Raw genomic sequence first — 25,344 nt, 5'->3', positions numbered from 1 at the left:
AAACTATAACAGATGCAAGCTTGTCCTGTTTGGTGGAGATGATATTTAATAAAATAAGTAGAAATCCACTAAAAGTTTGTTTGGTTATCTTGCAATCCCGAGATAATCGTCTCCATGCTCCAAATCCATTTTAAAGCCATTTTTAAGGCATTTCGCGCATACATGAAATGAACACATTTTTCTCCAAAACTATAACAGATGCAAGCTTGTCCTGTTTGGTGGAGATGATATTTAATAAAATAAGTAGAAATCCACTAAAAGTTTTGTTTGGTTATCTTGCAATCCCGAGATAATCGTCTCCATGCTCCAAATCCATTTTAAAGCCATTTTTAAGGCATTTCGCGCATACATGAAATGAACACATTTTTCTCCAAAACTATAACAGATGCAAGCTTGTCCTGTTTGGTGAGATGATATTTAATAAAATAAGTAGAAATCCACTAAAAGTTTTGTTTGGTTATCTTGCAATCCCGAGATAATCGTCTCCATGCTCCAAATCCATTTTAAGCCATTTTTAAGGCATTTCGCGCATACATGAAATGAACACATTTTTCTCCAAAACTATAACAGATGCAAGCTTGTCCTGTTTGGTGGAGATGATATTTAATAAAATAAGTAGAAATCACTAAAAGTTTTGTTTGGTTATCTTGCAATCCCGAGATAATCGTCTCCATGCTCCAAATCCATTTTAAAGCCATTTTTAAGGCATTTCGCGCATACATGAAATGAACACATTTTTCTCCAAAACTATAACAGATGCAAGCTTGTCCTGTTTGGTGGAGATAATATTTAATAAAATAAGTAGAAATCTACTAAAAGTTTCGTTTGTTTATATTGCCATCCCTGAGATAATCGTCTCCATGCTCCAAATCCATTTTAAAGCCATTTCAAAGGCATTTGCGCATACATGAAATGAACACATTTTTCTCCAAATACTATAACACATGCAAGCTTGTCCTGTTTGGTGGAGATGATATTTAATAAAATAAGTAGAAATCCACTAAAAGTTTTGTTTGGTTATCTTGCAATCCCGAGATAATCGTCTCCATGCTCCAAATCCATTTTAAAGCCATTTTTAAGGCATTTCGCGCATACATGAAATGAACACATTTTTCTCCAAAACTATAACAGATGCAAGCTTGTCCTGTTTGGTGGAGATGATATTTAATAAAATAAGTAGAAATCCACTAAAAGTTTCGTTTGGTTATCTTGCAATCCCGAGATAATCGTCTCCATGCTCCAAATCCATTTTAAAGCCATTTTTAAGGCATTTTCGCGCATACATGAAATGAACACATTTTTCTCCAAAACTATAACAGATGCAGCTTGTCCCTGTTTGGTGGAGATGATATTTAATAAAATAAGTAGAAATCCACTAAAAGTTTTGTTTGGTTATCTTGCAATCCGAGATAATCGTCTCCATGCTCCAAATCCATTTTAAAGCCATTTTTAAGGCATTTCGCGCATACATGAAATGAACACATTTTTCTCCAAAACTATAACAGATGCAAGCTTGTCCTGTTTGGTGGAGATGATATTTAATAAAATAAGTAGAAATCCACTAAAAGTTTTGTTTGGTTATCTTGCAATCCCGAGATAATCGTCTCCATGCTCCAAATCCATTTTAAAGCCATTTTTAAGGCATTTCGCGCATACATGAAATGAACACATTTTTCTCCAAAACTATAACAGATGCAAGCTTGTCCTGTTTGGTGGAGATGATATTTAATAAAATAAGTAGAAATCCACTAAAAGTTTTGTTTGGTTATCTTGCAATCCCGAGATAATCGTCTCCATGCTCCAAATCCATTTTAAAGCCATTTTTAAGGCATTTCGCGCATACATGAAATGAACACATTTTTCTCCAAAACTATAACAGATGCAAGCTTGTCCTGTTTGGTGGAGATGATATTTAATAAAATAAGTAGAAATCCACTAAAAGTTTTGTTTGGTTATCTTGCAATCCCGAGATAATCGTCTCCATGCTCCAAATCCATTTTAAAGCCATTTTTAAGGCATTTCGCGCATACATGAAATGAACACATTTTTCTCCAAAACTATAACAGATGCAAGCTTGTCCTGTTTGGTGGAGATGATATTTAATAAAATAAGTAGAAATCCACTAAAAGTTTTGTTTGGTTATCTTGCAATCCCGAGATAATCGTCTCCATGCTCCAAATCCATTTAAAGCCATTTTTAAGGCATTTCGCGCATACATGAAATGAACACATTTTTCTCCAAAACTATAACAGATGCAAGCTTGTCCTGTTTGGTGGAGATGATATTTAATAAAATAAGTAGAAATCCACTAAAAGTTTTGTTTGGTTATCTTGCAATCCCGAGATAATCGTCTCCATGCTCCAAATCCATTTTAAAGCCATTTTTAAGGCATTTCGCGCATACATGAAATGAACACATTTTTCTCCAAAACTATAACAGATGCAAGCTTGTCCTGTTTGGTGGAGATGATATTTAATAAAATAAGTAGAAATCCACTAAAAGTTTTGTTTGGTTATCTTGCAATCCCGAGATAATCGTCTCCATGCTCCAAATCCATTTTAAAGCCATTTTTAAGGCATTTCGCGCATACATGAAATGAACACATTTTTCTCCAAAACTATAACAGATGCAAGCTTGTCCTGTTTGGTGGAGATGATATTTAATAAAATAAGTAGAAATCCACTAAAAGTTTTGTTTGGTTATCTTGCAATCCCGAGATAATCGTCTCCATGCTCCAAATCCATTTTAAAGCCATTTTTAAGGCATTTCGCGCATACATGAAATGAACACATTTTTCTCCAAAACTATAACAGATGCAAGCTTGTCCTGTTTGGTGGAGATGATATTTAATAAAATAAGTAGAAATCCACTAAAAGTTTTGTTTGGTTATCTTGCAATCCCGAGATAATCGTCTCCATGCTCCAAATCCATTTTAAAGCCATTTTTAAGGCATTTCGCGCATACATGAAATGAACACATTTTTCTCCAAAACTATAACAGATGCAAGCTTGTCCTGTTTGGTGGAGATGATATTTAATAAAATAAGTAGAAATCCACTAAAAGTTTTGTTTGGTTATCTTGCAATCCCGAGATAATCGTCTCCATGCTCCAAATCCATTTTAAAGCCATTTTTAAGGCATTTCGCGCATACATGAAATGAACACATTTTTCTCCAAAACTATAACAGATGCAAGCTTGTCCTGTTTGGTGGAGATGATATTTAATAAAATAAGTAGAAATCCACTAAAAGTTTTGTTTGGTTATCTTGCAATCCCGAGATAATCGTCTCCATGCTCCAAATCCATTTTAAAGCCATTTTTAAGGCATTTCGCGCATACATGAAATGAACACATTTTTCTCCAAAACTATAACAGATGCAAGCTTGTCCTGTTTGGTGGAGATGATATTTAATAAAATAAGTAGAAATCCACTAAAAGTTTTGTTTGGTTATCTTGCAATCCCGAGATAATCGTCTCCATGCTCCAAATCCATTTTAAAGCCATTTTTAAGGCATTTCGCGCATACATGAAATGAACACATTTTTCTCCAAAACTATAACAGATGCAAGCTTGTCCTGTTTGGTGGAGATGATATTTAATAAAATAAGTAGAAATCCACTAAAAGTTTTGTTTGGTTATCTTGCAATCCCGAGATAATCGTCTCCATGCTCCAAATCCATTTTAAAGCCATTTTTAAGGCATTTCGCGCATACATGAAATGAACACATTTTTCTCCAAAACTATAACAGATGCAAGCTTGTCCTGTTTGGTGGAGATGATATTTAATAAAATAAGTAGAAATCCACTAAAAGTTTTGTTTGGTTATCTTGCAATCCCGAGATAATCGTCTCCATGCTCCAAATCCATTTTAAAGCCATTTTTAAGGCATTTCGCGCATACATGAAATGAACACATTTTTCTCCAAAACTATAACAGATGCAAGCTTGTCCTGTTTGGTGGAGATGATATTTAATAAAATAAGTAGAAATCCACTAAAAGTTTTGTTTGGTTATCTTGCAATCCCGAGATAATCGTCTCCATGCTCCAAATCCATTTTAAAGCCATTTTTAAGGCATTTCGCGCATACATGAAATGAACACATTTTTCTCCAAAACTATAACAGATGCAAGCTTGTCCTGTTTGGTGGAGATGATATTTAATAAAATAAGTAGAAATCCACTAAAAGTTTTGTTTGGTTATCTTGCAATCCCGAGATAATCGTCTCCATGCTCCAAATCCATTTTAAAGCCATTTTTAAGGCATTTCGCGCATACATGAAATGAACACATTTTTCTCCAAAACTATAACAGATGCAAGCTTGTCCTGTTTGGTGGAGATGATATTTAATAAAATAAGTAGAAATCCCACTAAAAGTTTTGTTTGGTTATCTTGCAATCCCGAGATAATCGTCTCCATGCTCCAAATCCATTTTAAAGCCATTTTTAAGGCATTTCGCGCATACATGAAATGAACACATTTTTCTCCAAAACTATAACAGATGCAAGCTTGTCCTGTTTGGTGGAGATGATATTTAATAAAATAAGTAGAAATCCACTAAAAGTTTTGTTTGGTTATCTTGCAATCCCGAGATAATCGTCTCCATGCTCCAAATCCATTTTAAAGCCATTTTTAAGGCATTTCGCGCATACATGAAATGAACACATTTTTCTCCAAAACTATAACAGATGCAAGCTTGTCCTGTTTGGTGGAGATGATATTTAATAAAATAAGTAGAAATCCACTAAAAGTTTTGTTTGGTTATCTTGCAATCCCGAGATAATCGTCTCCATGCTCCAAATCCATTTTAAAGCCATTTTTAAGGCATTTCGCGCATACATGAAATGAACACATTTTTCTCCAAAACTATAACAGATGCAAGCTTGTCCTGTTTGGTGGAGATGATATTTAATAAAATAAGTAGAAATCCACTAAAAGTTTTGTTTGGTTATCTTGCAATCCCGAGATAATCGTCTCCATGCTCCAAATCCATTTTAAAGCCATTTTTAAGGCATTTCGCGCATACATGAAATGAACACATTTTTCTCCAAAACTATAACAGATGCAAGCTTGTCCTGTTTGGTGGAGATGATATTTAATAAAATAAGTAGAAATCCACTAAAAGTTTTGTTTGGTTATCTTGCAATCCCGAGATAATCGTCTCCATGCTCCAAATCCATTTTAAAGCCATTTTTAAGGCATTTCGCGCATACATGAAATGAACACATTTTTCTCCAAAACTATAACAGATGCAAGCTTGTCCTGTTTGGTGGAGATGATATTTAATAAAATAAGTAGAAATCCACTAAAAGTTTTGTTTGGTTATCTTGCAATCCCGAGATAATCGTCTCCATGCTCCAAATCCATTTTAAAGCCATTTTTAAGGCATTTCGCGCATACATGAAATGAACACATTTTTCTCCAAAACTATAACAGATGCAAGCTTGTCCTGTTTGGTGGAGATGATATTTAATAAAATAAGTAGAAATCCACTAAAAGTTTTGTTTGGTTATCTTGCAATCCCGAGATAATCGTCTCCATGCTCCAAATCCATTTTAAAGCCATTTTTAAGGCATTTCGCGCATACATGAAATGAACACATTTTTCTCCAAAACTATAACAGATGCAAGCTTGTCCTGTTTGGTGGAGATGATATTTAATAAAATAAGTAGAAATCCACTAAAAGTTTTGTTTGGTTATCTTGCAATCCCGAGATAATCGTCTCCATGCTCCAAATCCATTTTAAAGCCATTTTTAAGGCATTTCGCGCATACATGAAATGAACACATTTTTCTCCAAAACTATAACAGATGCAAGCTTGTCCTGTTTGGTGGAGATGATATTTAATAAAATAAGTAGAAATCCACTAAAAGTTTTGTTTGGTTATCTTGCAATCCCGAGATAATCGTCTCCATGCTCCAAATCCATTTTAAAGCCATTTTTAAGGCATTTCGCGCATACATGAAATGAACACATTTTTCTCCAAAACTATAACAGATGCAAGCTTGTCCTGTTTGGTGGAGATGATATTTAATAAAATAAGTAGAAATCCACTAAAAGTTTTGTTTGGTTATCTTGCAATCCCGAGATAATCGTCTCCATGCTCCAAATCCATTTTAAAGCCATTTTTAAGGCATTTCGCGCATACATGAAATGAACACATTTTTCTCCAAAACTATAACAGATGCAAGCTTGTCCTGTTTGGTGGAGATGATATTTAATAAAATAAGTAGAAATCCACTAAAAGTTTTGTTTGGTTATCTTGCAATCCCGAGATAATCGTCTCCATGCTCCAAATCCATTTTAAAGCCATTTTTAAGGCATTTCGCGCATACATGAAATGAACACATTTTTCTCCAAAACTATAACAGATGCAAGCTTGTCCTGTTTGGTGGAGATGATATTTAATAAAATAAGTAGAAATCCACTAAAAGTTTTGTTTGGTTATCTTGCAATCCCGAGATAATCGTCTCCATGCTCCAAATCCATTTTAAAGCCATTTTTAAGGCATTTCGCGCATACATGAAATGAACACATTTTTCTCCAAAACTATAACAGATGCAAGCTTGTCCTGTTTGGTGGAGATGATATTTAATAAAATAAGTAGAAATCCACTAAAAGTTTTGTTTGGTTATCTTGCAATCCCGAGATAATCGTCTCCATGCTCCAAATCCATTTTAAAGCCATTTTTAAGGCATTTCGCGCATACATGAAATGAACACATTTTTCTCCAAAACTATAACAGATGCAAGCTTGTCCTGTTTGGTGGAGATGATATTTAATAAAATAAGTAGAAATCCACTAAAAGTTTTGTTTGGTTATCTTGCAATCCCGAGATAATCGTCTCCATGCTCCAAATCCATTTTAAAGCCATTTTTAAGGCATTTCGCGCATACATGAAATGAACACATTTTTCTCCAAAACTATAACAGATGCAAGCTTGTCCTGTTTGGTGGAGATGATATTTAATAAAATAAGTAGAAATCCACTAAAAGTTTTGTTTGGTTATCTTGCAATCCCGAGATAATCGTCTCCATGCTCCAAATCCATTTTAAAGCCATTTTTAAGGCATTTCGCGCATACATGAAATGAACACATTTTTCTCCAAAACTATAACAGATGCAAGCTTGTCCTGTTTGGTGGAGATGATATTTAATAAAATAAGTAGAAATCCACTAAAAGTTTTGTTTGGTTATCTTGCAATCCCGAGATAATCGTCTCCATGCTCCAAATCCATTTTAAAGCCATTTTTAAGGCATTTCGCGCATACATGAAATGAACACATTTTTCTCCAAAACTATAACAGATGCAAGCTTGTCCTGTTTGGTGGAGATGATATTTAATAAAATAAGTAGAAATCCACTAAAAGTTTTGTTTGGTTATCTTGCAATCCCGAGATAATCGTCTCCATGCTCCAAATCCATTTTAAAGCCATTTTTAAGGCATTTCGCGCATACATGAAATGAACACATTTTTCTCCAAAACTATAACAGATGCAAGCTTGTCCTGTTTGGTGGAGATGATATTTAATAAAATAAGTAGAAATCCACTAAAAGTTTTGTTTGGTTATCTTGCAATCCCGAGATAATCGTCTCCATGCTCCAAATCCATTTTAAAGCCATTTTTAAGGCATTTCGCGCATACATGAAATGAACACATTTTTCTCCAAAACTATAACAGATGCAAGCTTGTCCTGTTTGGTGGAGATGATATTTAATAAAATAAGTAGAAATCCACTAAAAGTTTTGTTTGGTTATCTTGCAATCCCGAGATAATCGTCTCCATGCTCCAAATCCATTTTAAAGCCATTTTTAAGGCATTTCGCGCATACATGAAATGAACACATTTTTCTCCAAAACTATAACAGATGCAAGCTTGTCCTGTTTGGTGGAGATGATATTTAATAAAATAAGTAGAAATCCACTAAAAGTTTTGTTTGGTTATCTTGCAATCCCGAGATAATCGTCTCCATGCTCCAAATCCATTTTAAAGCCATTTTTAAGGCATTTCGCGCATACATGAAATGAACACATTTTTCTCCAAAACTATAACAGATGCAAGCTTGTCCTGTTTGGTGGAGATGATATTTAATAAAATAAGTAGAAATCCACTAAAAGTTTTGTTTGGTTATCTTGCAATCCCGAGATAATCGTCTCCATGCTCCAAATCCATTTTAAAGCCATTTTTAAGGCATTTCGCGCATACATGAAATGAACACATTTTTCTCCAAAACTATAACAGATGCAAGCTTGTCCTGTTTGGTGGAGATGATATTTAATAAAATAAGTAGAAATCCACTAAAAGTTTTGTTTGGTTATCTTGCAATCCCGAGATAATCGTCTCCATGCTCCAAATCCATTTTAAAGCCATTTTTAAGGCATTTCGCGCATACATGAAATGAACACATTTTTCTCCAAAACTATAACAGATGCAAGCTTGTCCTGTTTGGTGGAGATGATATTTAATAAAATAAGTAGAAATCCACTAAAAGTTTTGTTTGGTTATATTGCAATCCCGAGATAATCGTCTCCATGCTCCAAATCCATTTTAAAGCCATTTTTAAGGCATTTCGCGCATACATGAAATGAACACATTTTTCTCCAAAACTATAACAGATGCAAGCTTGTCCTGTTTGGTGGAGATGATATTTAATAAAATAAGTAGAAATCCACTAAAAGTTTTGTTTGGTTATCTTGCAATCCCGAGATAATCGTCTCCATGCTCCAAATCCATTTTAAAGCCATTTTTAAGGCATTTCGCGCATACATGAAATGAACACATTTTTCTCCAAAACTATAACAGATGCAAGCTTGTCCTGTTTGGTGGAGATGATATTTAATAAAATAAGTAGAAATCCACTAAAAGTTTTGTTTGGTTATCTTGCAATCCGAGATAATCGTCTCCATGCTCCAAATCCATTTTAAAGCCATTTTTAAGGCATTTCGCGCATACATGAAATGAACACATTTTTCTCCAAAACTATAACAGATGCAAGCTTGTCCTGTTTGGTGGAGATGATATTTAATAAAATAAGTAGAAATCCACTAAAAGTTTTGTTTGGTTATCTTGCAATCCCGAGATAATCGTCTCCATGCTCCAAATCCATTTTAAAGCCATTTTTAAGGCATTTCGCGCATACATGAAATGAACACATTTTTCTCCAAAACTATAACAGATGCAAGCTTGTCCTGTTTGGTGGAGATGATATTTAATAAAATAAGTAGAAATCCACTAAAAGTTTTGTTTGGTTATCTTGCAATCCCGAGATAATCGTCTCCATGCTCCAAATCCATTTTAAAGCCATTTTTAAGGCATTTCGCGCATACATGAAATGAACACATTTTTCTCCAAAACTATAACAGATGCAAGCTTGTCCTGTTTGGTGGAGATGATATTTAATAAAATAAGTAGAAATCCACTAAAAGTTTTGTTTGGTTATCTTGCAATCCCGAGATAATCGTCTCCATGCTCCAAATCCATTTTAAAGCCATTTTTAAGGCATTTCGCGCATACATGAAATGAACACATTTTTCTCCAAAACTATAACAGATGCAAGCTTGTCCTGTTTGGTGGAGATGATATTTAATAAAATAAGTAGAAATCCACTAAAAGTTTTGTTTGGTTATCTTGCAATCCCGAGATAATCGTCTCCATGCTCCAAATCCATTTTAAAGCCATTTTTAAGGCATTTCGCGCATACATGAAATGAACACATTTTTCTCCAAAACTATAACAGATGCAAGCTTGTCCTGTTTGGTGGAGATGATATTTAATAAAATAAGTAGAAATCCACTAAAAGTTTTGTTTGGTTATCTTGCAATCCCGAGATAATCGTCTCCATGCTCCAAATCCATTTTAAAGCCATTTTTAAGGCATTTCGCGCATACATGAAATGAACACATTTTTCTCCAAAACTATAACAGATGCAAGCTTGTCCTGTTTGGTGGAGATGATATTTAATAAAATAAGTAGAAATCCACTAAAAGTTTTGTTTGGTTATCTTGCAATCCCGAGATAATCGTCTCCATGCTCCAAATCCATTTTAAAGCCATTTTTAAGGCATTTCGCGCATACATGAAATGAACACATTTTTCTCCAAAACTATAACAGATGCAAGCTTGTCCTGTTTGGTGGAGATGATATTTAATAAAATAAGTAGAAATCCACTAAAAGTTTTGTTTGGTTATCTTGCAATCCCGAGATAATCGTCTCCATGCTCCAAATCCATTTTAAAGCCATTTTTAAGGCATTTCGCGCATACATGAAATGAACACATTTTTCTCCAAAACTATAACAGATGCAAGCTTGTCCTGTTTGGTGGAGATGATATTTAATAAAATAAGTAGAAATCCACTAAAAGTTTTGTTTGGTTATCTTGCAATCCCGAGATAATCGTCTCCATGCTCCAAATCCATTTTAAAGCCATTTTTAAGGCATTTCGCGCATACATGAAATGAACACATTTTTCTCCAAAACTATAACAGATGCAAGCTTGTCCTGTTTGGTGGAGATGATATTTAATAAAATAAGTAGAAATCCACTAAAAGTTTTGTTTGGTTATCTTGCAATCCCGAGATAATCGTCTCCATGCTCCAAATCCATTTTAAAGCCATTTTTAAGGCATTTCGCGCATACATGAAATGAACACATTTTTCTCCAAAACTATAACAGATGCAAGCTTGTCCTGTTTGGTGGAGATGATATTTAATAAAATAAGTAGAAATCCACTAAAAGTTTTGTTTGGTTATCTTGCAATCCCGAGATAATCGTCTCCATGCTCCAAATCCATTTTAAAGCCATTTTTAAGGCATTTCGCGCATACATGAAATGAACACATTTTTCTCCAAAACTATAACAGATGCAAGCTTGTCCTGTTTGGTGGAGATGATATTTAATAAAATAAGTAGAAATCCACTAAAAGTTTTGTTTGGTTATCTTGCAATCCCGAGATAATCGTCTCCATGCTCCAAATCCATTTTAAAGCCATTTTTAAGGCATTTCGCGCATACATGAAATGAACACATTTTTCTCCAAAACTATAACAGATGCAAGCTTGTCCTGTTTGGTGGAGATGATATTTAATAAAATAAGTAGAAATCCACTAAAAGTTTTGTTTGGTTATCTTGCAATCCCGAGATAATCGTCTCCATGCTCCAAATCCATTTTAAAGCCATTTTTAAGGCATTTCGCGCATACATGAAATGAACACATTTTTCTCCAAAACTATAACAGATGCAAGCTTGTCCTGTTTGGTGGAGATGATATTTAATAAAATAAGTAGAAATCCACTAAAAGTTTTGTTTGGTTATCTTGCAATCCCGAGATAATCGTCTCCATGCTCCAAATCCATTTTAAAGCCATTTTTAAGGCATTTCGCGCATACATGAAATGAACACATTTTTCTCCAAAACTATAACAGATGCAAGCTTGTCCTGTTTGGTGGAGATGATATTTAATAAAATAAGTAGAAATCCACTAAAAGTTTTGTTTGGTTATCTTGCAATCCCGAGATAATCGTCTCCATGCTCCAAATCCATTTTAAAGCCATTTTTAAGGCATTTCGCGCATACATGAAATGAACACATTTTTCTCCAAAACTATAACAGATGCAAGCTTGTCCTGTTTGGTGGAGATGATATTTAATAAAATAAGTAGAAATCCACTAAAAGTTTTGTTTGGTTATCTTGCAATCCCGAGATAATCGTCTCCATGCTCCAAATCCATTTTAAAGCCATTTTTAAGGCATTTCGCGCATACATGAAATGAACACATTTTTCTCCAAAACTATAACAGATGCAAGCTTGTCCTGTTTGGTGGAGATGATATTTAATAAAATAAGTAGAAATCCACTAAAAGTTTTGTTTGGTTATCTTGCAATCCCGAGATAATCGTCTCCATGCTCCAAATCCATTTTAAAGCCATTTTTAAGGCATTTCGCGCATACATGAAATGAACACATTTTTCTCCAAAACTATAACAGATGCAAGCTTGTCCTGTTTGGTGGAGATGATATTTAATAAAATAAGTAGAAATCCACTAAAAGTTTTGTTTGGTTATCTTGCAATCCCGAGATAATCGTCTCCATGCTCCAAATCCATTTTAAAGCCATTTTTAAGGCATTTCGCGCATACATGAAATGAACACATTTTTCTCCAAAACTATAACAGATGCAAGCTTGTCCTGTTTGGTGGAGATGATATTTAATAAAATAAGTAGAAATCCACTAAAAGTTTTGTTTGGTTATCTTGCAATCCCGAGATAATCGTCTCCATGCTCCAAATCCATTTTAAAGCCATTTTTAAGGCATTTCGCGCATACATGAAATGAACACATTTTTCTCCAAAACTATAACAGATGCAAGCTTGTCCTGTTTGGTGGAGATGATATTTAATAAAATAAGTAGAAATCCACTAAAAGTTTTGTTTGGTTATCTTGCAATCCCGAGATAATCGTCTCCATGCTCCAAATCCATTTTAAAGCCATTTTTAAGGCATTTCGCGCATACATGAAATGAACACATTTTTCTCCAAAACTATAACAGATGCAAGCTTGTCCTGTTTGGTGGAGATGATATTTAATAAAATAAGTAGAAATCCACTAAAAGTTTTGTTTGGTTATCTTGCAATCCCGAGATAATCGTCTCCATGCTCCAAATCCATTTTAAAGCCATTTTTAAGGCATTTCGCGCATACATGAAATGAACACATTTTTCTCCAAAACTATAACAGATGCAAGCTTGTCCTGTTTGGTGGAGATGATATTTAATAAAATAAGTAGAAATCCACTAAAAGTTTTGTTTGGTTATCTTGCAATCCCGAGATAATCGTCTCCATGCTCCAAATCCATTTTAAAGCCATTTTTAAGGCATTTCGCGCATACATGAAATGAACACATTTTTCTCCAAAACTATAACAGATGCAAGCTTGTCCTGTTTGGTGGAGATGATATTTAATAAAATAAGTAGAAATCCACTAAAAGTTTTGTTTGGTTATCTTGCAATCCCGAGATAATCGTCTCCATGCTCCAAATCCATTTTAAAGCCATTTTTAAGGCATTTCGCGCATACATGAAATGAACACATTTTTCTCCAAAACTATAACAGATGCAAGCTTGTCCTGTTTGGTGGAGATGATATTTAATAAAATAAGTAGAAATCCACTAAAAGTTTTGTTTGGTTATCTTGCAATCCCGAGATAATCGTCTCCATGCTCCAAATCCATTTTAAAGCCATTTTTAAGGCATTTCGCGCATACATGAAATGAACACATTTTTCTCCAAAACTATAACAGATGCAAGCTTGTCCTGTTTGGTGGAGATGATATTTAATAAAATAAGTAGAAATCCACTAAAAGTTTTGTTTGGTTATCTTGCAATCCCGAGATAATCGTCTCCATGCTCCAAATCCATTTTAAAGCCATTTTTAAGGCATTTCGCGCATACATGAAATGAACACATTTTTCTCCAAAACTATAACAGATGCAAGCTTGTCCTGTTTGGTGGAGATGATATTTAATAAAATAAGTAGAAATCCACTAAAAGTTTTGTTTGGTTATCTTGCAATCCCGAGATAATCGTCTCCATGCTCCAAATCCATTTTAAAGCCATTTTTAAGGCATTTCGCGCATACATGAAATGAACACATTTTTCTCCAAAACTATAACAGATGCAAGCTTGTCCTGTTTGGTGGAGATGATATTTAATAAAATAAGTAGAAATCCACTAAAAGTTTTGTTTGGTTATCTTGCAATCCCGAGATAATCGTCTCCATGCTCCAAATCCATTTTAAAGCCATTTTTAAGGCATTTCGCGCATACATGAAATGAACACATTTTTCTCCAAAACTATAACAGATGCAAGCTTGTCCTGTTTGGTGGAGATGATATTTAATAAAATAAGTAGAAATCCACTAAAAGTTTTGTTTGGTTATCTTGCAATCCCCGAGATAATCGTCTCCATGCTCCAAATCCATTTTAAAGCCATTTTTAAGGCATTTCGCGCATACATGAAATGAACACATTTTTCTCCAAAACTATAACAGATGCAAGCTTGTCCTGTTTGGTGGAGATGATATTTAATAAAATAAGTAGAAATCCACTAAAAGTTTTGTTTGGTTATCTTGCAATCCCGAGATAATCGTCTCCATGCTCCAAATCCATTTTAAAGCCATTTTAAGGCATTTCGCGCATACATGAAATGAACACATTTTTCTCCAAAACTATAACAGATGCAAGCTTGTCCTGTTTGGTGGAGATGATATTTAATAAAATAAGTAGAAATCCACTAAAAGTTTTGTTTGGTTATCTTGCAATCCCGAGATAATCGTCTCCATGCTCCAAATCCATTTTAAAGCCATTTTTAAGGCATTTCGCGCATACATGAAATGAACACATTTTTCTCCAAAACTATAACAGATGCAAGCTTGTCCTGTTTGGTGGAGATGATATTTAATAAAATAAGTAGAAATCCACTAAAAGTTTTGTTTGGTTATCTTGCAATCCCGAGATAATCGTCTCCATGCTCCAAATCCATTTTAAAGCCATTTTTAAGGCATTTCGCGCATACATGAAATGAACACATTTTTCTCCAAAACTATAACAGATGCAAGCTTGTCCTGTTTGGTGGAGATGATATTTAATAAAATAAGTAGAAATCCACTAAAAGTTTTGTTTGGTTATCTTGCAATCCCGAGATAATCGTCTCCATGCTCCAAATCCATTTTAAAGCCATTTTTAAGGCATTTCGCGCATACATGAAATGAACACATTTTTCTCCAAAACTATAACAGATGCAAGCTTGTCCTGTTTGGTGGAGATGATATTTAATAAAATAAGTAGAAATCCACTAAAAGTTTTGTTTGGTTATCTTGCAATCCCGAGATAATCGTCTCCATGCTCCAAATCCATTTTAAAGCCATTTTTAAGGCATTTCGCGCATACATGAAATGAACACATTTTTCTCCAAAACTATAACAGATGCAAGCTTGTCCTGTTTGGTGGAGATGATATTTAATAAAATAAGTAGAAATCCACTAAAAGTTTTGTTTGGTTATCTTGCAATCCCGAGATAATCGTCTCCATGCTCCAAATCCATTTTAAAGCCATTTTTAAGGCATTTCGCGCATACATGAAATGAACACATTTTTCTCCAAAACTATAACAGATGCAAGCTTGTCCTGTTTGGTGGAGATGATATTTAATAAAATAAGTAGAAATCCACTAAAAGTTTTGTTTGGTTATCTTGCAATCCCGAGATAATCGTCTCCATGCTCCAAATCCATTTTAAAGCCATTTTTAAGGCATTTCGCGCATACATGAAATGAACACATTTTTCTCCAAAACTATAACAGATGCAAGCTTGTCCTGTTTGGTGGAGATGATATTTAATAAAATAAGTAGAAATCCACTAAAAGTTTTGTTTGGTTATCTTGCAATCCCGAGATAATCGTCTCATGCTCCAAATCCATTTTAAAGCCATTTTTAAGGCATTTCGCGCATACATGAAATGAACACATTTTTCTCCAAAACTATAACAGATGCAAGCTTGTCCTGTTTGGTGGAGATGATATTTAATAAAATAAGTAGAAATCCACTAAAAGTTTTGTTTGGTTATCTTGCAATCCCGAGATAATCGTCTCCATGCTCCAAATCCATTTTAAAGCCATTTTTAAGGCATTTCGCGCATACATGAAATGAACACATTTTTCTCCAAAACTATAACAGATGCAAGCTTGTCCTGTTTGGTGGAGATGATATTTAATAAAATAAGTAGAAATCCACTAAAAGTTTTGTTTGGTTATCTTGCAATCCCGAGATAATCGTCTCCATGCTCCAAATCCATTTTAAAGCCATTTTTAAGGCATTTCGCGCATACATGAAATGAACACATTTTTCTCCAAAACTATAACAGATGCAAGCTTGTCCTGTTTGGTGGAGATGATATTTAATAAAATAAGTAGAAATCCACTAAAAGTTTTGTTTGGTTATCTTGCAATCCCGAGATAATCGTCTCCATGCTCCAAATCCATTTTAAAGCCATTTTTAAGGCATTTCGCGCATACATGAAATGAACACATTTTTCTCCAAAACTATAACAGATGCAAGCTTGTCCTGTTTGGTGGAGATGATATTTAATAAAATAAGTAGAAATCCACTAAAAGTTTTGTTTGGTTATCTTGCAATCCCGAGATAATCGTCTCCATGCTCCAAATCCATTTTAAAGCCATTTTTAAGGCATTTCGCGCATACATGAAATGAACACATTTTTCTCCAAAACTATAACAGATGCAAGCTTGTCCTGTTTGGTGAGATGATATTTAATAAAATAAGTAGAAATCCACTAAAAGTTTTGTTTGGTTATCTTGCAATCCCGAGATAATCGTCTCCATGCTCCAAATCCATTTTAAAGCCATTTTTAAGGCATTTCGCGCATACATGAAATGAACACATTTTTCTCCAAAACTATAACAGATGCAAGCTTGTCCTGTTTGGTGGAGATGATATTTAATAAAATAAGTAGAAATCCACTAAAAGTTTTGTTTGGTTATCTTGCAATCCCGAGATAATCGTCTCCATGCTCCAAATCCATTTTAAAGCCATTTTTAAGGCATTTCGCGCATACATGAAATGAACACATTTTTCTCCAAAACTATAACAGATGCAAGCTTGTCCTGTTTGGTGGAGATGATATTTAATAAAATAAGTAGAAATCCACTAAAAGTTTTGTTTGGTTATCTTGCAATCCCGAGATAATCGTCTCCATGCTCCAAATCCATTTTAAAGCCATTTTTAAGGCATTTCGCGCATACATGAAATGAACACATTTTTCTCCAAAACTATAACAGATGCAAGCTTGTCCTGTTTGGTGGAGATATTTAATAAAATAAGTAGAAATCCACTAAAAGTTTTGTTTGGTTATCTTGCAATCCCGAGATAATCGTCTCCATGCTCCAAATCCATTTTAAAGCCATTTTTAAGGCATTTCGCGCATACATGAAATGAACACATTTTTCTCCAAAACTATAACAGATGCAAGCTTGTCCTGTTTGGTGGAGATGATATTTAATAAAATAAGTAGAAATCCACTAAAAGTTTTGTTTGGTTATCTTGCAATCCCGAGATAATCGTCTCCATGCTCCAAATCCATTTTAAAGCCATTTTTAAGGCATTTCGCGCATACATGAAATGAACACATTTTTCTCCAAAACTATAACAGATGCAAGCTTGTCCTGTTTGGTGGAGATGATATTTAATAAAATAAGTAGAAATCCACTAAAAGTTTTGTTTGGTTATCTTGCAATCCCGAGATAATCGTCTCCATGCTCCAAATCCATTTTAAAGCCATTTTTAAGGCATTTCGCGCATACATGAAATGAACACATTTTTCTCCAAAACTATAACAGATGCAAGAAGCTTGTCCTGTTTGGTGGAGATATTTAATAAAATAAGTAGAAATCCACTAAAAGTTTTGTTTGGTTATCTTGCAATCCCGAGATAATCGTCTCCATGCTCCAAATCCATTTGAAAGCCATTTTTAAGGCATTTCGCGCATACATGAAATGAACACATTTTTCTCCAAAACTATAACAGATGCAAGCTTGTCCTGTTTGGTGGAGATGATATTTAATAAAATAAGTAGAAATCCACTAAAAGTTTTGTTTGGTTATCTTGCAATCCCGAGATAATCGTCTCCATGCTCCAAATCCATTTTAAAGCCATTTTTAAGGCATTTCGCGCATACATGAAATGAACACATTTTTCTCCAAAACTATAACAGATGCAAGCTTGTCCTGTTTGGTGGAGATGATATTTAATAAAATAAGTAGAAATCCACTAAAAGTTTTGTTTGGTTATCTTGCAATCCCGAGATAATCGTCTCCATGCTCCAAATCCATTTTAAAGCCATTTTTAAGGCATTTCGCGCATACATGAAATGAACACATTTTTCTCCAAAACTATAACAGATGCAAGCTTGTCCTGTTTGGTGGAGATGATATTTAATAAAATAAGTAGAAATCCACTAAAAGTTTTGTTTGGTTATCTTGCAATCCCGAGATAATCGTCTCCATGCTCCAAATCCATTTTAAAGCCATTTTTAAGGCATTTCGCGCATACATGAAATGAACACATTTTTCTCCAAAACTATAACAGATGCAAGCTTGTCCTGTTTGGTGGAGATGATATTTAATAAAATAAGTAGAAATCCACTAAAAGTTTTGTTTGGTTATCTTGCAATCCCGAGATAATCGTCTCCATGCTCCAAATCCATTTTAAAGCCATTTTTAAGGCATTTCGCGCATATATGAAATGAACACATTTTTCTCCAAAACTATAACAGATGCAAGCTTATCCTGTTTGGTGGAGATGATATTTAATAAAATAAGTAGAAATCCACTAAAAGTTTTGTTTGGTTATCTTGCAATCCCGAGATAATCGTCTCCATGCTCCAAATCCATTTTAAAGCCATTTTTAAGGCATTTCGCGCATACATGAAATGAACACATTTTTCTCCAAAACTATAACAGATGCAAGCTTGTCCTGTTTGGTGGAGATGATATTTAATAAAATAAGTAGAAATCCACTAAAAGTTTTGTTTGGTTATCTTGCAATCCCGAGATAATCGTCTCCATGCTCCAAATCCATTTTAAAGCCATTTTTAAGGCATTTCGCGCATACATGAAATGAACACATTTTTCTCCAAAACTATAACAGATTCAAGCTTGTCCTGTTTGGTGGAGATGATATTTAATAAAATAAGTAGAAATCCACTAAAAGTTTTGTTTGGTTATCTTGCAATCCCGAGATAATCGTCTCCATGCTCCAAATCCATTTTAAAGCCATTTTTAAGGCATTTCGCGCATACATGAAATGAACACATTTTTCTCCAAAACTATAACAGATGCAAGCTTGTCCTGTTTGGTGGAGATGATATTTAATAAAATAAGTAGAAATCCACTAAAAGTTTTGTTTGGTTATATTGCAATCCCGAGATAATCGTCTCCATGCTCCAAATCCATTTTAAAGCCATTTTTAAGGCATTTCGCGCATACATGAAATGAACACATTTTTCTCCAAAACTATAACAGATGCAAGCTTGTCCTGTTTGGTGGAGATGATATTTAATAAAATAAGTAGAAATCCACTAAAAGTTTTGTTTGGTTATCTTGCAATCCCGAGATAATCGTCTCCATGCTCCAAATCCATTTTAAAGCCATTTTTAAGGCATTTCGCGCATACATGAAATGAACACATTTTTCTCCAAAACTATAACAGATGCAAGCTTGTCCTGTTTGGTGGAGATGATATTTAATAAAATAAGTAGAAATCCACTAAAAGTTTTGTTTGGTTATCTTGCAATCCCGAGATAATCGTCTCCATGCTCCAAATCCATTTTAAAGCCATTTTTAAGGCATTTCGCGCATACATGAAATGAACACATTTTTCTCCAAAACTATAACAGATGCAAGCTTGTCCTGTTTGGTGGAGATGATATTTAATAAAATAAGTAGAAATCCACTAAAAGTTTTGTTTGGTTATCTTGCAATCCCGAGATAATCGTCTCCATGCTCCAAATCCATTTTAAAGCCATTTTTAAGGCATTTCGCGCATACATGAAATGAACACATTTTTCTCCAAAACTATAACATATGCAAGCTTGTCCTGTTTGGTGGAGATGATATTTAATAAAATAAGTAGAAATCCACTAAAAGTTTTGTTTGGTTATATTGCAATCCCGAGATAATCGTCTCCATGCTCCAAATCCATTTTAAAGCCATTTTTAAGGCATTTCGCGCATACATGAAATGAACACATTTTTCTCCAAAACTATAACAGATGCAAGCTTGTCCTGTTTGGTGGAGATGATATTTAATAAAATAAGTAGAAATCCACTAAAAGTTTTGTTTGGTTATCTTGCAATCCCGAGATAATCGTCTCCATGCTCCAAATCCATTTTAAAGCCATTTTTAAGGCATTTCGCGCATACATGAAATGAACACATTTTTCTCCAAAACTATAACAGATGCAAGCTTGTCCTGTTTGGTGGAGATGATATTTAATAAAATAAGTAGAAATCCACTAAAAGTTTTGTTTGGTTATATTGCAATCCCGAGATAATCGTCTCCATGCTCCAAATCCATTTTAAAGCCATTTTTAAGGCATTTCGCGCATACATGAAATGAACACATTTTTCTCCAAAACTATAACAGATGCAAGCTTGTCCTGTTTGGTGGAGATGATATTTAATAAAATAAGTAGAAATCCACTAAACGTTTTGTTTGGTTATCTTGCAATCCCGAGATAATCGTCTCCATGCTCCAAATCCATTTTAAAGCCATTTTTAAGGCATTTCGCGCATACATGAAATGAACACATTTTTCTCCAAAACTATAACAGATGCAAGCTTGTCCTGTTTGGTGGAGATGATATTTAATAAAATAAGTAGAAATCCACTAAAAGTTTTGTTTGGTTATCTTGCAATCCCGAGATAATCGTCTCCATGCTCCAAATCCATTTTAAAGCCATTTTTAAGGCATTTCGCGCATACATGAAATGAACACATTTTTCTCCAAAACTATAACAGATGCAAGCTTGTCCTGTTTGGTGGAGATGATATTTAATAAAATAAGTAGAAATCCACTAAAAGTTTTGTTTGGTTATCTTGCAATCCCGAGATAATCGTCTCCATGCTCCAAATCCATTTTAAAGCCATTTTTAAGGCATTTCGCGCATACATGAAATGAACACATTTTTCTCCAAAACTATAACAGATGCAAGCTTGTCCTGTTTGGTGGAGATGATATTTAATAAAATAAGTAGAAATCCACTAAAAGTTTTGTTTGGTTATCTTGCAATCCCGAGATAATCGTCTCCATGCTCCAAATCCATTTTAAAGCCATTTTTAAGGCATTTCGCGCATACATGAAATGAACACATTTTTATCCAAAACTATAACAGATGCAAGCTTGTCCTGTTTGGTGGAGATGATATTTAATAAAATGAGTAGAAATCCACTAAAAGTTTTGTTTGGTTATCTTGCAATCCCGAGATAATCGTCTCCATGCTCCAAATCCATTTTAAAGCCATTTTTAAGGCATTTCGCGCATACATGAAATGAACACATTTTTCTCCAAAACTATAACAGATGCAAGCTTGTCCTGTTTGGTGGAGATGATATTTAATAAAATAAGTAGAAATCCACTAAAAGTTTTGTTTGGTTATCTTGCAATCCCGAGATAATCGTCTCCATGCTCCAAATCCATTTTAAAGCCATTTTTAAGGCATTTCGCGCATACATGAAATGAACACATTTTTCTCCAAAACTATAACAGATGCAAGCTTCTCCTGTTTGGTGGAGATAATATTTAATAAAATAAGTAGAAATCTACTAAAAGTTTTGTTTGTTTATATTGCCATCCTGAGATAATCGTCTCCATGCTCCAAATCCATTTTAAAGCCATTTTAAAGGCATTTTGCGCATACATGAAATGAACACATTTTTCTCCAAAACTATAACACATGCAAGCTTGTCCTGTTTGGTGGAGATGATATTTAATAAAATAAGTAGAAATCCACTAAAAGTTTTGTTTGGTTATCTTGCAATCCCGAGATAATCGTCTCCATGCTCCAAATCCATTTTAAAGCCATTTTTAAGGCATTTCGCGCATACATGAAATGAACACATTTTTCTCCAAAACTATAACAGATGCAAGCTTGTCCTGTTTGGTGGAGATGATATTTAATAAAATAAGTAGAAATCCACTAAAAGTTTTGTTTGGTTATCTTGCAATCCCGAGATAATCGTCTCCATGCTCCAAATCCATTTTAAAGCCATTTTTAAGGCATTTCGCGCATACATGAAATGAACACATTTTTCTCCAAAACTATAACAGATGCAAGCTTGTCCTGTTTGGTGGAGATGATATTTAATAAAATAAGTAGAAATCCACTAAAAGTTTTGTTTGGTTATCTTGCAATCCCGAGATAATCGTCTCCATGCTCCAAATTTATTTTAAAGCCATTTTTAAGGCATTTCGCGCATACATGAAATGAACACATTTTTCTCCAAAACTATAACAGATGCAAGCTTGTCCTGTTTGGTGGAGATAATATTTAATAAAATAAGTAGAAATCTACTAAAAGTTTTGTTTGGTTATCTTGCAATCTCGAGATAATCGTCACCATGCTTCAAATGCTATTAAAACCCATTTCTAAGGCATTTCGCGCATAAATGAAATGAACACATTTTTCTCCAAAACTATAACAGATGCCAGCTTGTCCTGTTTGGTGGAGATGATATTTAATAAAATAAGTAGAAATCCACTAAAAGTTTTGTTTGGTTATCTTGCAATCCCGAGATAATCGTCTCCATGCTCCAAATCCATTTTAAAGCCATTTTTAAGGCATTTCGCGCATACATGAAATGAACACATTTTTCTCCAAAACTATAACAGATGCAAGCTTGTCCTGTTTGGTGGAGATGATATTTAATAAAATAAGTAGAAATCCACTAAAAGTTTTGTTTGGTTATCTTGCAATCCCGAGATAATCGTCTCCATGCTCCAAATTTATTTTAAAGCCATTTTTAAGGCATTTCGCGCATACATGAAATGAACACATTTTTCTCCAAAACTATAACAGATGCAAGCTTGTCCTGTTTGGTGGAGATAATATTTAATAAAATAAGTAGAAATCTACTAAAAGTTTCGTTTGTTTATATTGCCATCCTGAGATAATCGTCTCCATGCTCCAAATCCATTTTAAAGCCATTTCAAAGGCATTTTGCGCATACATGAAATGAACACATTTTTCTCCCAAACTATAACACATGCAAGCTTGTCCTGTTTGGTGGAGATGATATTTAATAAAATAAGTAGAAATCCACTAAAAGTTTTGTTTGGTTATCTTGCAATCCCGAGATAATCGTCTCCATGCTCCAAATCCATTTTAAAGCCATTTTTAAGGCATTTCGCGCATACATGAAATGAACACATTTTTCTCCAAAACTATAACAGATGCAAGCTTGTCCTGTTTGGTGGAGATGATATTTAATAAAATAAGTAGAAATCCACTAAAAGTTTTGTTTGGTTATCTTGCAATCCCGAGATAATCGTCTCCATGCTCCAAATCCATTTTAAAGCCATTTTTAAGGCATTTCGCGCATACATGAAATGAACACATTTTTCTCCAAAACTATAACAGATGCAAGCTTGTCCTGTTTGGTGGAGATGATATTTAATAAAATAAGTAGAAATCCACTAAAAGTTTTGTTTGGTTATCTTGCAATCCCGAGATAATCGTCTCCATGCTCCAAATCCATTTTAAAGCCATTTTTAAGGCATTTCGCGCATACATGAAATGAACACATTTTTATCCAAAACTATAACAGATGCAAGCTTGTCCTGTTTGGTGGAGATGATATTTAATAAAATGAGTAGAAATCCACTAAAAGTTTTGTTTGGTTATCTTGCAATCCCGAGATAATCGTCTCCATGCTCCAAATCCATTTTAAAGCCATTTTTAAGGCATTTCGCGCATACATGAAATAAACACATTTTTCTCCAAAACTATAACAGATGCAAGCTTGTCCTGTTTGGTGGAGATGATATTTAATAAAATAAGTAGAAATCCACTAAAAGTTTTGTTTGGTTATCTTGCAATCCCGAGATAATCGTCTCCATGCTCCAAATCCATTTTAAAGCCATTTTTAAGGCATTTCGCGCATACATGAAATGAACACATTTTTCTCCAAAACTATAACAGATGCAAGCTTCTCCTGTTTGGTGGAGATAATATTTAATAAAATAAGTAGAAATCTACTAAAAGTTTTGTTTGTTTATATTGCCATCCTGAGATAATCGTCTCCATGCTCCAAATCCATTTTAAAGCCATTTTAAAGGCATTTTGCGCATACATGAAATGAACACATTTTTCTCCAAAACTATAACACATGCAAGCTTGTCCTGTTTGGTGGAGATGATATTTAATAAAATAAGTAGAAATCCACTAAAAGTTTTGTTTGGTTATCTTGCAATCCCGAGATAATCGTCTCCATGCTCCAAATCCATTTTAAAGCCATTTTTAAGGCATTTCGCGCATACATGAAATGAACACATTTTTCTCCAAAACTATAACAGATGCAAGCTTGTCCTGTTTGGTGGAGATGATATTTAATAAAATAAGTAGAAATCCACTAAAAGTTTTGTTTGGTTATCTTGCATTCTCGAGATAATCGTCACCATGCTTCAAATGCTATTAAAACCCATTTCTAAGGCATTTCGCGCATAAATGAAATGAACACATTTTTCTCCAAAACTATAACAGATGCAAGCTTGTCCTGTTTGGTGGAGATGATATTTAATAAAATAAGTAGAAATCCACTAAAAGTTTTGTTTGGTTATCTTGCAATCCCGAGATAATCGTCTCCATGCTCCAAATCCAATTTAAAGCCATTTTTAAGGCATTTCGCGCATACATGAAATGAACACATTTTTCTCCAAAACTATAACAGATGCAAGCTTGTCCTGTTTGGTGGAGATAATATTTAATAAAATAAGTAGAAATCTACTAAAAGTTTCGTTTGTTTATATTGCCATCCTGAGATAATCGTCTCCATGCTCCAAATCCATTTTAAAGCCATTTCAAAGGCATTTTGCGCATACATGAAATGAACACATTTTTCTCCAAAACTATAACACATGCAAGCTTGTCCTGTTTGGTGGAGATGATATTTAATAAAATAAGTAGAAATCCACTAAAAGTTTTGTTTGGTTATCTTGCAATCCCGAGATAATCGTCTCCATGCTCCAAATCCATTTTAAAGCCATTTTTAAGGCATTTCGCGCATACATGAAATGAACACATTTTTCTCCAAAACTATAACAGATGCAAGCTTGTCCTGTTTGGTGGAGATGATATTTAATAAAATAAGTAGAAATCCACTAAAAGTTTTGTTTGGTTATCTTGCAATCTCGAGATAATCGTCTCCATGCTTCAAATGCTCTTAAAACCCATTTCTAAGGCATTTCGCGCATAAATGAAATGAACACATTTTTCTTTAAAACTATAACAGATGCAAGCTTGTCCTGTTTGGTGGAGATGATATTTAATAAAATAAGTAGAAATCCACTAAAAGTTTTGTTTGGTTATCTTGCAATCCCGAGATAATCGTCTCCATGCTCCAAATCCATTTTAAAGCCATTTTTAAGGCATTTCACGCATACATGAAATGAACACATTTTTCTCCAAAACTATAACAGATGCAAGCTTGTCCTGTTTGGTGGAGATAATATTTAATAAAATAAGTAGAAATCTACTAAAAGTTTCGTTTGTTTATATTGCCATCCTGAGATAAT

The 25,344-nt window shown here is 34.1% G+C and overlaps 1 protein-coding gene across 3 annotated transcripts in view; it reads right to left on the bottom strand.

The window, feature by feature from the left end:
* Nucleotides 1-25,344, bottom strand: part of RBFOX2 (RNA binding fox-1 homolog 2) — an 846,394-nt gene that overhangs the window by 367,415 nt on the left and 453,635 nt on the right. The gene's annotated exons all lie outside the window — the stretch shown is intronic.

The sequence above is a fragment of the Anomaloglossus baeobatrachus genome, chromosome 8 (genome assembly GCF_048569485.1).
Source record: "Anomaloglossus baeobatrachus isolate aAnoBae1 chromosome 8, aAnoBae1.hap1, whole genome shotgun sequence".
NCBI classification, from domain to species: domain Eukaryota; kingdom Metazoa; phylum Chordata; class Amphibia; order Anura; family Aromobatidae; genus Anomaloglossus; species Anomaloglossus baeobatrachus.
Note: the sequence above shows the minus strand (reverse complement) of the source record. Positions and strands in the feature narration are given on the sequence as shown.